The sequence below is a fragment of the Vicugna pacos genome, chromosome X, assembly GCF_048564905.1.
Source record: "Vicugna pacos chromosome X, VicPac4, whole genome shotgun sequence".
NCBI lineage: Eukaryota > Metazoa > Chordata > Mammalia > Artiodactyla > Camelidae > Vicugna > Vicugna pacos.
Window position 1 is genome coordinate 38,342,780 of NC_133023.1, and position 14,297 is coordinate 38,357,076.

General features: G+C 43.3%; 1 protein-coding gene across 3 annotated transcripts in view; it reads left to right on the plus strand.

The window, feature by feature from the left end:
- The first annotated feature begins 1,159 nt into the window (after nt 1–1,159).
- Nucleotides 1,160–14,297, plus strand: part of JADE3 (jade family PHD finger 3) — a 130,757-nt gene continuing 117,619 nt past the window's right edge. For 2 of the 3 annotated variants that reach the window (XM_072956227.1, XM_072956226.1), the window contains exon 1: nt 1,520–1,653. The gene's annotated coding sequence lies outside the window, so the exon portion shown is untranslated. Of the gene's footprint in view, nt 1,213–1,519; nt 1,654–14,297 lie in introns of those variants that run through there. The other variant, XM_006213416.4, reaches the window with a different exon arrangement.

Here is a 14,297-nt window from a genome sequence, read left to right on the forward strand (position 1 = left end):
TGGATCTCAAAGAAATTGTGCTGAATGAAGAAAAGCCAATTTCAAAAAGTCTGATTCCATTTACGTCTGATAAAATTGCATAGTACTATATACATAGACACAGAAATGACTGCATGTAATAAGACTGGTGAAATCTGAATAGAGCCTGTGGATGGTACCAATGTCAATATCTTGGTTATGTAAGATACTACCATTGCGAAAAAGTGGGTGAAGAGTACACAAGACTGCTCTGCAACATTTTTTACAGATCCTGTGAATCTGTAATTCTTTCAAAATAAGTCACGTATAATAAAATGAGGTAAGTCTGAAGGACTGTGAATATTTTAGAACTAACCCGTTTGTGTATTATGAAATTGAGCTACGTGTTTAATATGGAAAACAGACAAAATACAAAAAGAGCCCACGTTTTTGTTTAGCCTAGAAATGTAAATGAAAATGTCAATATGAGTTCACGGTAAAGAGTTTCTTGCTTAAACTTCCGTATGAGTTAGGATTCCACCAGAGAAGCAGACCAATAGGTGTATCTATATCTAAACTTATTTATTCATTCGTTCATTAGAAGATATTGGCTCACAATTGTGGGGCTGGCTTAGCAAATCTAAAATCTATAGAGCACGCAGTCAGAAAGGAATGATCAGGCCCATCCAGATTATCCAGGATAACCTCCCTTACTTTACATCAACTGATCAGGAGCTTTAATTACATCCAAATATCTTCACAACAACACCCTGGTTAGTGTTTGATTGAATAACTGGGGGCTGTAGCCTCACCAAGTTGACTCATCAAAAAGCCACACAACATCAGAAACCATTTGTGCTTGCGATCGAATAAATTTATTCTGTTAACAGCCACTTTGGCTTGGTTATTATGGGTAATTCAAGCGCAAACGACTTAAATCAATAGTGGCCGACAATCGGTTGTATACAGGAGGGTCCACTTACAGAACTTTAGAGTTGAAAGGGGCCACGAAAAGCTTAGTGTTTTCAACACAGCCAAGGCACCTCTCGGTCGTCAGCCTCTCGGGCTCTTGGCTGGGCTGAGGCTCCTCCCCACAGCAGCGCGCCCAGCGGGAGCAGAGAGGAACCCACCTGGAGCCCGGCGCCGCGGGTGCGGGAGCACTAAGTGGGCGGAGCCTCGAGGCGCGCGGCGGTGGCCTCGGCGCCCAGCCCGCCAGAAGAGCGCGCGGCAGGCGGACGGCGGGGAGCCAGTCGGGTAGGGCGAGCGCTGCTGGCGGTTGGCTGGCGTTGGGGGGGGAGTGGAACGGGGGGAGAGGGAAGGAAGGGGAAGAGGCGGAGCGTGGGAGCGCACAGTGTCAGGAATACAATAGTGCTCCGCGCCGCTTCAGCTGCCGCGGCCGCCGCCTCCGCCGCCGTCGCTGCCGCCGCCCAACCGCCTGCCCAGCGCTGAGGCCTGACGGGGCCAGGCGGGCGGGCGAGGGCCGAGGGCGGGAGCTGAGGCGCGGGGGGCGGCCCCGGCGGATCCGGCGGCGGGGCGGGGGGCGGGGGTGGGGAGGAGATAGGGGGCAGGTGCGAGGGAGGGGAGAGAAGAAAGCGAGCGGCGCGGGGGGCGGTTACCACCCGGACTAGACTCGCCCGGCACGTTGCCGGGCCCGAGTGTGGAGCCGGGAAGCAGCGGCGAGCGAGCTGCGCCAAGGTAGGCGCCGCCGACCCTGCACGCGGGGCGAGCGGGCTTGGGGGCGTCGCGTCGGGTGGGCAACGGGAGTGGCGGCCTCGGGGAGTGGAAACGGGCGCCGCGGAGCGCAGCGTCCCGGCCCAGCCTCGCCGCGCTCGTGGTCGCTCCGGCTCCACACTGCGGTGGCCTCCGGCGTCCCCGACGCGTTGGGGCCGAGAGCGTGTGTGGGCTGAGCTGAGGCGACGGGTGGCCCCTCGGCTGGCCGGGGCATCGCCGGGTGGCCGGTGCGGGGGGCGGGGGCGGCCGGCCGGGTTCGATTGCGGCTACACTCGGGCAGGAATTGAGCGCCATAACTGTTGCGGCCGTTCCCTCCGGTGCTCACTCCTGGCGCCCCCTCCCTCCCGGTCCTCTGCCTGCTCTCAGGGCTCCCGGGGTCAGAGACCCGCGGCGGGAGGACCTGCTCTGCGGGTCGCCTGGGGCCAGATGCTCCGGGGAGCGGGGACGCGCCCTGGTGGTTTCGATGTTGGGGTGGGGGAGCGGGAAGAACGGAATCCCAGTGACCTGGGGCCCGGCGGTGCGGGCGGCGGCGAGGCTCCCGGTGAGCCCGGGCGCCCCTCAGGCTGGCGAACTTTCCCTCCCCCTGGCGTCATTGTTCGGGCGCTGCCCGGCCGGGGCCGCCGTAACCGCCGAGCGCCGGGCGGTCCGGGGGCGGGGAGGGGGGGGCAGCGGTGGGAAAAGCGGGAGGGCTTTGCGAGTCTTAAGGGAAAAATTCCCACCGCTGGGCACGGCGAAGTTAACTTTTCTCTAGCGATCGAGTTGGTTTTATTCCCACCGCCATGGGGCAATCGATTAAAAAAAAAAAAGATAGCCTCCCTCCGATCTTTTCCTCTCGCGTTTCAGAGCCGCTGCTTCTGTGAGGTCTGGCTTTAAATTGCACGAGGCAACCTGCGTTTATTATTTGTGAGGAGAAAGGGGGGGCGGGATCTCGAGTGTGTGACCACAATGGTGGTTTGTGAAGGCATGTTAAAAGTTGGTATCATTGTGTAGCCCAGGGACATATGTAGCCCCTAAGCATTTGGCAAGAAACTTGTTTGGCCGCTTCTCTGACTTTTTGAGTTGCAAGGAAGTCCGTGGTCTCGGATGTTCGAGAGATTTTTTTTTTTTTTGGATGTGAGATCCGTTCATGTGTGAAGCTGAGAATGAGATCCCCGTGCCACACCACCTCTGCCGTCTGATTGTATAAGAAATCAAAACCGACTTGATGGTGATTCCATTGGTGTGGAGGGAAAGGCGACCTTATTCCCTATATTCAGCCTGATAAAGATAACTGCTTCTCCCTAAACTCGTAAAGAAATGGAAAATAATTTAGGTAAAGACTGGTTGCACAACATCTTGGCTTAGTTTAAGCAACCCAGACTCCACTTTCCTAGAGCAGTTCTCTTAAATACCTTCTCTGCATCCACTTCTTGTCATCTTGGGGGTAGAAGGGGGCAGTAAGAAAGGAGTCGGCCTGAACAAAGCATTGTGTTTTTATTTAATTTAATACTTTTCATAACATCTGTAAACAATGGGAATGTGGATCCCAGGCCTCTGTACCCTTTGAATAGTGTAGTTCTCATGCTTTTATAGCATCATGTGATTACTCTCTGGATAAGTGAAAATAGATGGTTTTTTCCCTCTTTTGTTTAGCCTAGGAGTACCTCTATAACGTATCATTTTCTTCTTCATTTACAGTGAGCTTTAAACTTAAATATTTGAACTGTAAAAGGATAATACCTTCCTTCAAGGGGTGAGGGAATTACGTGAGATCTTCTCAGTGTTAGCTACCATCATTGGCACCTTTTCTTCAACTGTGCTTTTCTGTGCAGTTTTGTTTGCTAGAGAAGTCCTCTTAACCCAGTGTCGTTGCCTTGACAGAGTTCCTTGCATTCTTCGTCCAGTCACTTCTGGAATACTCAGGGTCCTGGTCTGGTTCTAGGACCCACACACTTTCTGTCTCCCACTTTTCTGAGTCGTGTTACTGTACCTTGGCAGTGCGGTAGATGCCTTCTCACCTGTAGGAGTTGGTGAATCTTGGTCACAGGTAGGGGAAGGTGGAGAAGGGCCTCCCACTCCTTCCTGAAGTGTTTGTGATCAGCGGGCTACCAGGAGTGACTTGGAAGCAGCCTTAGGGGCACCTGTGACCCACCTTCTGGCCTGTAGAGGAGGCTCCCAGGCGTAGGACGGGTAATGGTATAGGGCTTTCATCATACCTGAGACTTAAGGGTTAGTGAAAAGTTAAAATGTTTAAGACCAAAGGATGTTGAAGACTTGTAGGTTGAGTAAACTTTTCTTGATGATGCTGGTCTTTTCCTTCCTTTGTGTTTTACCAACCCTGGCAACCCAATTCTCCCTTGAGCTCTGCAAAGTCATTTCTTTTTGCACGCTACTTGAGGTCTGACTGGAACTAGGCAAGTGTTTTGGGGGAGGCAGAAGGCATTGGGTGTTCTTGAAGTCGTGGCTTTACAGAGGGCTCTTAGAAGCTTCGATCAGTGATACAGGTTGAACATCATAGGGCATAATACACCGACTTCCTCATAGAGCTAAACACAAAACAGGAGCCGAGGAAGGTAGCAATCATATGTTGGTTTACGTTAAGAAAGTCTCTCATCAGGGGATAACTTCCTATGACCTTTACTTATCTCACCTTATAGGTGAGGGGTTAGTGTTGGGTGACACTCATGTGGCAGTCTCCTGAAATGGCTGATATGGGGACATTTGAATGGTTTACAGGTTTCTACCTGTTGTTCCACTTACAGTGGCTAGGAAAGCTGAAGCATCCTGGTTCGTGGGGTGGGGAAGATCTAGAATGAGTAGATAGAAGTGATGAACAAATAAAAGGATGCTGGCAACTGGTCATTACAGACCAAGGAACTACTGATGTGAGTTTTCTGTTTTCTGGAATCTGTGTGACTCCCTCATGGTTGTTTTTGCCTCCTCTCTGTAGGTCTCTCCATTGACAATAGCAACAAAGCTATTACCATCAGAACTGTCTCTGCGCTTCTTCTGGGGGACAGTGAGAAAAAAGAGTCCTGGGGTGGATTTGCCTGACCCCATGGCTAAGCTTGGGAAAAGGAAAATAAGAACCCAGAGGGAAGCTGACTGAAGAAAGTAGGGGGCCTGGTGTGGGGAAATAGTACTGGGTCTTTGACCAGTCGGAGATACCTGTGTGTTGAGTAATACTCTTCAAGCAGTAAATAATTTAATCTCTGTCCCAGCCCAGAAGCTGTGGCTGAGCCTTGCTACCCAAGGGCCTCCTTGTCCCTTGATATTGGCTGATAGGCAAGGAAACCCAAGCCTGGAGTGTACTTTTTGGAACAGCTGATAAGAGAATATGGTACCAGTATGGCCAGTACACTAGACCGTGTGTGTTGGAATCTCCTGGGAAAATTATTTTTTAGATTTTCAGAGGTTCTTATCTTGATATAATAATTTTAAAAAGTTGCAAGAGTAGTACAAAGAACTCCTGTATTCCCTTTACCCAAGGTCACCATTGACGAAGTTTGCTCCCATTTGCTTTATCGTTTGTACTTACTGTTTCTTTTTATGAACCATTTGAGAGTAACTATTGAGATATTGGTATTTGTCAAAGGTATCCAGTCATGAGAGTGGCTCAAGGGCAGCCACAGGGAATAGCAGAACATTGGTGAGCAAAGCCTACCTATAGCTGTAGAGCATGCATCGGTAAATGACGTGGACTCTCTGGTGCTAGATACAGACATCGTTATCAATTGTAAAAGTGGTTAAGATAAACTCTTTTGTCATCATTTTTGTCAAGTTTGTTCTTAACCATGGCGGATTTTAATAGTGTTAACGAAAATCCGCTCCACCACTCCCCAACTTTACACCCATAATATATTCTCCAACATTTTCATTTAATTTATTTAGCAAACATGTATTTGCTAGGGGTAGAAGAGGTGAAAGACATTCACCCCCCTGAGAGCTCAACATCCAGTGGAAAGGTAGTAAGGAAATTTACTGTCACAGTCAAGGGGAAGAATATTCTGCTGCAGGGGTTTACAGGACTGATTGGAACACCAGGCTGGTTAAGGATCTGAAGAGTTAGATACCCGGGAGTCATGTGGGTTGTGTGTGAGTGAATGTGAAGGTCCTTCTTTCCAAAGGCTTGCTGCTCTTAGATGACAGGTTCATGAGTTAGGGAAGCTTTTGGTGTCACATACCCAGCATAGGCTGTGGGGTCAGGCCAACTTGGGTTTTGATCCACCACTTGATTTTGGCCAGTTACTTATCTTCTTCTCTGTGCCTCAGTTTCTTCATCTGCCAAATGACATCACAAAAATAATAATAATTGAAGTAATAATTGCTTTGTAAACATTCATTCTTCTTCCCTTCCAAAAATGCAGTATCGGGGGGTGGGGGGTAGAAATAGCACGAAAGGTATTAAATATTAAGGTGAGATCCAAGGAGGTGTTTCTATTTTTCCTGCAAATAAATATCTAATTATTAATTGTATTAAGAGTTATGATGGAGATTACTGTGAGATAATAGCGATAACAGCAGTGATGATTTGTCCATCATTTCCTGTGTGCTAAACACTATGCTAAGTGCCCATCACAGGATATCTTTCTAGGTACTAAGCTCAGAGAGTTGAAGCAAAGGTAACTTGCCCAAGGTCACACAGCAAGTAAGAGGAAGACCAGCAAGGTGCCCTGGAGCCTGAAGGATGAGCAGGAATAAGTGAGGCAAAATTCAGAGAGAAGGGATTGCCAGGCAGAGGGAACAGCAGGTGTTGTGAGGGCACTGAGATGTGGGAGAGAGATGTGGAAAGGATCCACAGAGGTTTGGCTAGGACCTGGGGAAAGAGATGAAATAGGCAGGGGAAGATTGACAGGGCCTTATGGAAGCTCGTTAAGGAGCTTGTGCTTTATTCCAAGGGCTGTGGGATGCTGCTGGAAGTTGTTTTTACCTTTTCTTAGACCACGCAATGTGTGTGTGTGCGCGCGCATGTGCATATTTAATCCAGAAGGATGTCCAGTGAGGCCTAAACAAGTGGCCTAAGAAAGTCATTTCTCTTTCAGTGTCTTACTTTGTGATACAGTAGAGGCAGTGTTTCTGGCTCCAATGTGTGGATCTTAAACATTTTTTACTGCCCACCATTAACACGGCTAAAACAAGTTGCTGTGATGATGCTGGAAGAAGCTGGTTCTGTAGAATGCTTCTAGAAGGAGGTTTAATTGGGCTCATGTATCTGATGTTTCTTAGGCTGTGTTAAGGGAGCTCTTTCAGCTTTCACAGAGCCCTGTCAAATGGGGGAAAATGTAGAATTGGAAGAAAAACTAATTCCTGGAAACCTGAATTGTTGTTCATGTTAGAAATGGAACTGTTGAGTATAAGACTTTGGTTTAAATATATCATGATAAAGATGCTTCAGTGACTAAATGGAAATTTTTTATGTTTTTTGTTTTTTTGGTGTGAGCCATCTGTGATGGCAGACAGCACATTTGTGAGAATCTGGGAAGACTTAGGAATTTTTTCGATACTTATATATTTATTTATTCTCATCCAGGTACTGCAGGTTTTTCTGTTTGAAACTATTTCTTATGTGCAACGTGAACTTCATGGGGAAAATCAGTGTTCTCTTCCCCGTTCCATATGTACAGGACCACAAACATTTACTTTGAAGTAGCCTATGACAATTAGCTTTTTTTTTTTTTTTTTTTTTTTTAGCGGTGGGGAGTGGTTAGCTAGCAGCTGGATGATCTAGGATGGCCTCACTCACACATCTGGTGGTTGGCATGCTGGTTGGTATAGGAGGCCAAGCTGGGATGGCTCATCTCTACTCCCCAAGTGGTCTTTCCTCTAGCTGGCTAGTCTGGACTTGTTCACATCATGATCTCAAAGGCACAAAGAGTAGCAAGTGACAGCAAGCACCAGTGCACAAGCACTTCTCAGGTGTCTGCTTGTGTCATATTTGATAGTGTCCCGTCAGCCAAAGCACAGTTCTTCTTTAGCCAAGCCCAGAGTCATTATAGGGAGATGTGGGGGAACCTTCCAAAGGTGTGGATGAGGAGAAAATTGGGGACCATTACCACAGTAATGCATAATAATTTATTAATGCATATAACCTCTTTTCCTTTGCTAAGTCATGTTAAATGCTCATTTCTAAATGCCATGTATTCTTGAAGCTAAGTAATGTGATTGTGCTACCTTCTTTTCTGTTGAGTGAAGCTGAATGATGTTTTTTCTAGGAGGGAGCCAAAGGGAAATGATGCGGCTCTAGATGTAGATATCCTCATGAGTGGCTTGGCTGCTCACTGATCTTGTGTGGCTGTTATCAAAGGAGCCCCTGGGTTTTTTCAGCCTCCCATTCAAGCTTTATCACAAAAACCATAATGTACAAGATTGCACTAGGTTTTGTAGTCAAGCAAAAAAGGTGGTAATTGGGAATCCATCACTACTAAAAGATGAAAGAAACATTTGCAGCCTTTCTTCATAACCTTTGTGTGATTTATAGTTTTATTTAAAAGAAATCCTTATTTGGGCATTATAATAAGGACAAAGGATACTCTGTAGATATGTTTTATTTGGTCAAGATTTTAAAATCTCCTTGTGATTGCAGTAAAGAATCCAGCATTGTGCTGTAAAGTGAGTGATCAGTGACCAGCGATTTGGGCCATCAGCCTTTGGCCTTTGCCTGTGAAGATTCTAGAAGTAAGACCTTTTACATACCTGAAATAAGCTTCACAACCAGCTTGTGGCCTGAAATACATTACATGAAAATGTATGTGGAACCTAGGAAGCATGTGTGGGGAACTGAATAGAAAGCTCACTTTGTACATCTTAGAGCTGTACATTCCTCCAGAAAATTGCCCGGTAATAGAATCTCAGCTTGCTTTTTTCCCTCCTAGGATAAAAATGAAAAATCCCTGACATTTTAAAAGTCAGTGACTTGGAAAGAGCCATCAAAATTATAAATGCACATATCATTTGACCCAGCAAACACTCCCAGGAATATGTTCGACAAATATTTGCATATTACTTGGAGTATTGCTGATAATAGCAGAAGAGTGGATATGTCCTAAGGATCTGTCAAGGTTTGATTATACAGCAGAATATTACATTGATATTGCATGATCTTCAAGTTGTACAAGATGAAAAAACAAGAAACAACGGCATGTATTGTTTACTACCATTTGTGTAAAATAGATAGTGGGGCAATAATATGTATATTTTTGCTTACATACACATAAAACATATTTCTGCAAGGATATTTAAGACACTGATAGCTTTGGGGCATACATGACCAGGAGTAGAGGGTGGGAGGGAGACTTTTCACTGCATAAACTTATATATATTCTTTTGGAATTTTAAGACACATGAATATATTGTCATATTTAAAAAATTAAATACACTTATTTAAAAAGAGATGGTATATGGTGATGGTGATGTAAACTTCCATGGACTTCTGCTCAAGTTGACCTGGTCAGAACTATCCCTGTTAAAAAAAATAAATCCAGTCAGTTTTGCTTCCTAGAAATGCCTCAGAATAGTACACTTCTGATTTTTTTACTATAGCCCTCCCTTTCCCAGAATGTCATTTGAGTGGAATCATGCAATATGTAGCCTTGTTTTGATCTTGCTTCTTTTACTTGATTCATCCATGTTATGTGAATTAATAGCCTGTTCCTTTTTATCACTGAATTGTATTCTATTTTATGGATGTGCCACAGTTTGTTCATTCACCTTTTTGAGGACAACTTGGTGTCTTCCAGTTTCTTGGCGATCATGAATAAAGCTGAAGTAAACATTTTGTGTGGACATAAGTTTTCAGTTCATTTGGGTAAACACCTAGGAATGGGATTGCTGAGTTTTTATAAGAAACTGCCAAACTGTCTTCCAAAGTGGTTCTACCATTTTGCATTCCCACCAGCCATAAAAATGAAGAATGTGTGTCAAAGTTCATCTTCCTGCATATGGATGTCCAGTAGTTCCAGAACTATTTGTTGAAAAGACTGTCCATTGAATTGCTTTTGTACCTGTGTCAAAAATATAACTGTGCTTGTGTGGGTCTATTACTGAGCTCTGTTCTGTTGGATTGATCTGTGTGCCTCTGTCTTGACTACGATAGCTTTATAAGAAGTCTTAAAATCAGGTAATATGAGTACTGTTATTTTTCTTCTTTATCAGAATTGTGGTGAGAGAGGACATCCTTAATTTGTTCCAATCTTGGAAAGCATTCTCTCTCTCACCATTAAGTATGATGCTAGCTGTAGGTTTGTTTTTGTTTTTGTTTTTGTTTTTGTTTTTGTCTTTAATATATACCCTATTGTGCTGAAGCAGGCCCAAGGTGGCTATCTTTAGAAGGCCTGCTTGCAAGATTGGCCCTTGGCTGGTTTCTGGGAAATTGGCTTTTCAAACATTTTGAAAATGAAATATTACACTCTACCTTCATTTATTCCTTCTCCAATGCTCTTTATTTCTTTCTATACCAATCCAAGTTCTCACCTTAATCATAATCTTTCTGCATGAAGAATTTTCCTTTAACATTTCTTTTATGTCAGGTCTGCTGGCAGTAAGTTCTTTGTTTTTGTTTATCTGAGAAAGTCTTAATTTTTTCTTCACTTTAAAAGGACATTTTCATGGGATATGGAATTCTGAGTTGCCAGTTTCTTTTCCTCTCTCAACATATTACTCTACTGTTGCCTTGCTTGCATGGTTTCCTTTTTTTTCATGGTTTCTGTGAAGTCTACTGTAATTCTTATCCTTGGTCCTCCATAGTTAATGTCTTTTTTCCTCTGGCTGCCTTCAATCTCTGTCTTTGCCTAGGTGTGGCTTTTTTGTTTTTTCATATTTATCCTGCTTGGTGTTCTCTGAGCTTCTTGTATCTTTGGATTGTTGTCTGTGACTAGTTTGGAAAGTTCTCAACCATTATTTCTTCAAAATAATTCTTGTGCCTTGTTCTCTTTTTTCCTTCTTTCTGGGGTTACAATTACAAATACGTCATACTGTTTGATATTGTCCCACAGTTCTTGAATGCTGTGTTCTATTTTTTCCACTCTTTTGTCTGTCTTTGTTTTTATTTTTATTGACCTGATCAATAAACTTGATCTTCATGCTCACTGATTCTTTTCTTGCCTGTGTCAAGTCTGCTGTTGAGCATGTTGGCTTTTTTTCTTTAATATGTTTTCATTGAGCATCTCCATTTGATTCTTCATTACACTTAACCATTTCTTTGCTGACATTATCCATCTGGTCTTGCGTATTGTCTACCTTTTCCACTAGAGAGTCTTTAACGTATTAATCATAATTCTTTTAAATTTCATTTCTGATAGTACCAACTTCTGTGTCATACTGAGTCTGGATCTGATGATTGTTTTGTCATTTGGAATATTTTCCTGCCTTTTATTATGTCTCATAAATATGTTGAAAGTTGAACATGGTCAGGAGAAGAACACAGATTTCCTTCTGCTCTGCCTTTAGTGTAGGGGTTTAAGTTAATCTAGTCAGGAGTTGGCCTGTGTTCGATGTTTGTTTTTGCTGTGGGCACCAGAGATTTCTGATTCCTCTAGTGATACCTTCTTTTTGACTCTTGCTTGACTTTGGGTTTTTCCTTTGTGCTGTTTCCCAAGAGCCTTCCCTCGTAGCTCTCCCAGTTGTATTCCACTTACTAACCACGTAGCTGGTGGTAGTAGGGGAGGGGGAGTTCTCTGATGATTTGATTAAGCCTTAGACTTAGGCAGGTATTGGAACTTGGATCTTGTGTATTCTTCACAAGATTTCTTCCCGCTCCTGCAGGGGTGGTGTTTCTTTTTCTTTTTTCTCTGTTCCACCAGTATCCTCAGGCCATGGGTTTCAAGTCCTTCCTCCACTCCCCGATGCAGATTAAGCTTTTTGTTCTGTACTAGAGATAAAGGAAAGGGGTCTGGGTGGATTTCACAGTGAGTGCCATTTTCCTCAGCCAACCAGCACCACGGTGGGACCTTTCTGTGGGATTTTCCCTGATCCTCTCTGTAAGCGTCTGGTGGGATTCCTGTAAAACATGTAAGAGGATGGGAAACACCAGTTTGGAGCCCAGGAACTTCATACTGTCATGATGCTCCATACACTGGCCTCCAGTAATTTGTCAGAATCTCTAGTTTAATTTTCCTACCACCTTACGTTCTCTGATCCTGTGTCTACCTGTAGGCACCTCTCTTCAGATATCAGGATAGTGTTTTGCCGTGTGATTTCACTTCTCATAGGTCCAAGAAGAGTCGTTGATTTTCAGTTTCTTGTCGTAAGGGTGGAAATGATGGTTTCCCGATGCTTTACATGCCCAAGCTGAAACGTGAGCCCTCAAATAAGTTTTAATCTACACAGATGTCTAGTGCACGACCCATAGAAACTCAGCGCAGGTTAGTTTTTTCCCCCTCATTTTTCTTTTTCTCACTCTTTTGAATTTTATGGTTTTATGGCAAGGGGGCCAGGAGTAATTGATTCTGGTTTGGGTTCTCCCTATTTTAGGCTTTAAAAACTTGTACACCACTGGCAGTATGTTTGTCTTGCTCTCTTCCAAAATTCTGTGTATGTCTTTGTAATTATGAAACATGTCCTTAGCACTCAGTAATAATTTGCCTCATTCAGAATTAAGAGCATGTCTAGATTATAGGGTTTGTTAGTGACCGTGTGTTGTCATTTTTGTTCTTCACATTCCCAGGTGCAATTCAGTGCAGCTAGTATTTGTTGAGTGCCCACTGTGCTGTGAGTGAGGCACTAGGTGTTGAGTAGGATGCAAACCTCACCTGGTAAATGGAGTAACCAGAGGTTTCCTGAAGGCAAGTTGAAACCCCATGGATGGAAGTATATTGCCACTTGGGAAACGTCTCCATTTCAATCTAGAAAGATTTTTGAAATTCTTTAAAATTGTTTATTTTTAATTATACTAGTGATACGTGAATGCATTCTAGTAAAAACTGAAAAGTTGTAGAAAGATCCATGGTTAACTATGACATCCTCATTCCATCACATTTTCCTTTCCAGGGTTAATTTTGATTACTTTTTATGTTTTACTATGCAAATTGCTATCAAATATCATACCATATAATGCATTTACTGAAATACTTTTATTTTTAAGGAAATAAGCACTCAAGTTCACTTAACTTTTAAGGAATGTTTGCGAGTGATAACTGTCATCATTCAATTTGGATGTGTGGCCTAATAATGGTTCTTTGCTTCTTATAATGCAACTCTTCTAACTTTAAATCTGAAAGCTAGTGTTAATGATAGGTAGAACTGTAAAAGTCTACTGTGAATAAATGGGAAATACAGAAATTTGTACTGACTGAAAAGATGATGACCTGTTGCCTTTTTCTTTAATTATCATACAGTAAAATTGACTTGGGGGGGGCTGTGTATAGATCTTTGAATTTTGACGCATGTATAGATTAGTGCAACCACTGTTAATGATCAAGGTACGAAACAACTCCACCACCCCAGGAGACTCTTTTGTGCTACCTCTTTCAGTCACACTCTGTTCCCACCCCAACCTCTGGTAGCCATTGATCTGTGCTCTGTCACACTATAGTTTTGTCACTTTGATATCACATAAATGGAGTCAGACTATATGTAATCTTTTTGGTCTTGCTTTTTTCACTCAGCATAATGCTTTTGAGATTTATCCAAGTTGTGTGTATCAATAGTTTGTTCCTTTTTATTATCGAGTAGTATTCCATTCTGTGAATGTACCATGTTTGGGTTGTTTCCAGTTTGGGGTGATTATAAGTAGAACTGCTATAAAAATTCATGTACAAGTGTTTGTGTGCACATAAATTTGCATTTCTCTAGGGTAAATACCTGAGAGTGAGATTGCTAGAATTATACTGCCATTCATGGTAAAACTAATTAGCTAGAGTTTGAATGCTAGAATGGATAGAGTAGCAGAGATCCAAGTTATTTAAATCCTGCTTTTGAATCTTATTAGCTATGCAACCTTGAGTGAATTTAACCTCTCTGTGCCCCAGTCTCCTCATTTGTAAAATGAAGTTATTAATAACCACAGGGATTATGTGGAATTAATGGCATATTAAGAATGAAATGCTGAGCAATATCTGACATACCAAATGTATTATGATCATCATCATCATCATCATCTCATGTTTAACAGAACCTTTTCCTGTCAGAGACATTTGCCTTTGGTTAATTAAAATGGAGAAATTAAGTAATCCATAGGTGTGGTGTGTTTGGTAGGCAGGCCTTCAAAGCATGTTGTCTGTGGGCGAAATTTTAAAAGTTGTCCTCAGTGATGAGAAAGTTTAGGAACGTAGATGGATGGGAGTCCAGTTTATCATACAAAGATTGGACCAGATGCCCAGTTTTGATGATTTTACTTGTCCTCCCAACATTGAAGAATCATGTTCACGCAAAATTTAGTGCATTGCTATACTTCATAAAGAAACTTCAAAAAGTAGCTCAGAAGCAATTAACACTCCTTGAGTGCTTGTTGTATACCAAGCCCAAGGCTAGGCACTCCTCAAGTGTATAAACCTGAGTACCTCCCCACAAAATAAGTTATCTGGATAGTCACTGAATGTTATTTTTATACGTTTTTTTAAAGCTAACTGTTGAGGACACTGATAACGCATGATTTCTTGGAACCCCTGTGATATGAACCATCTATGATTTCTCAG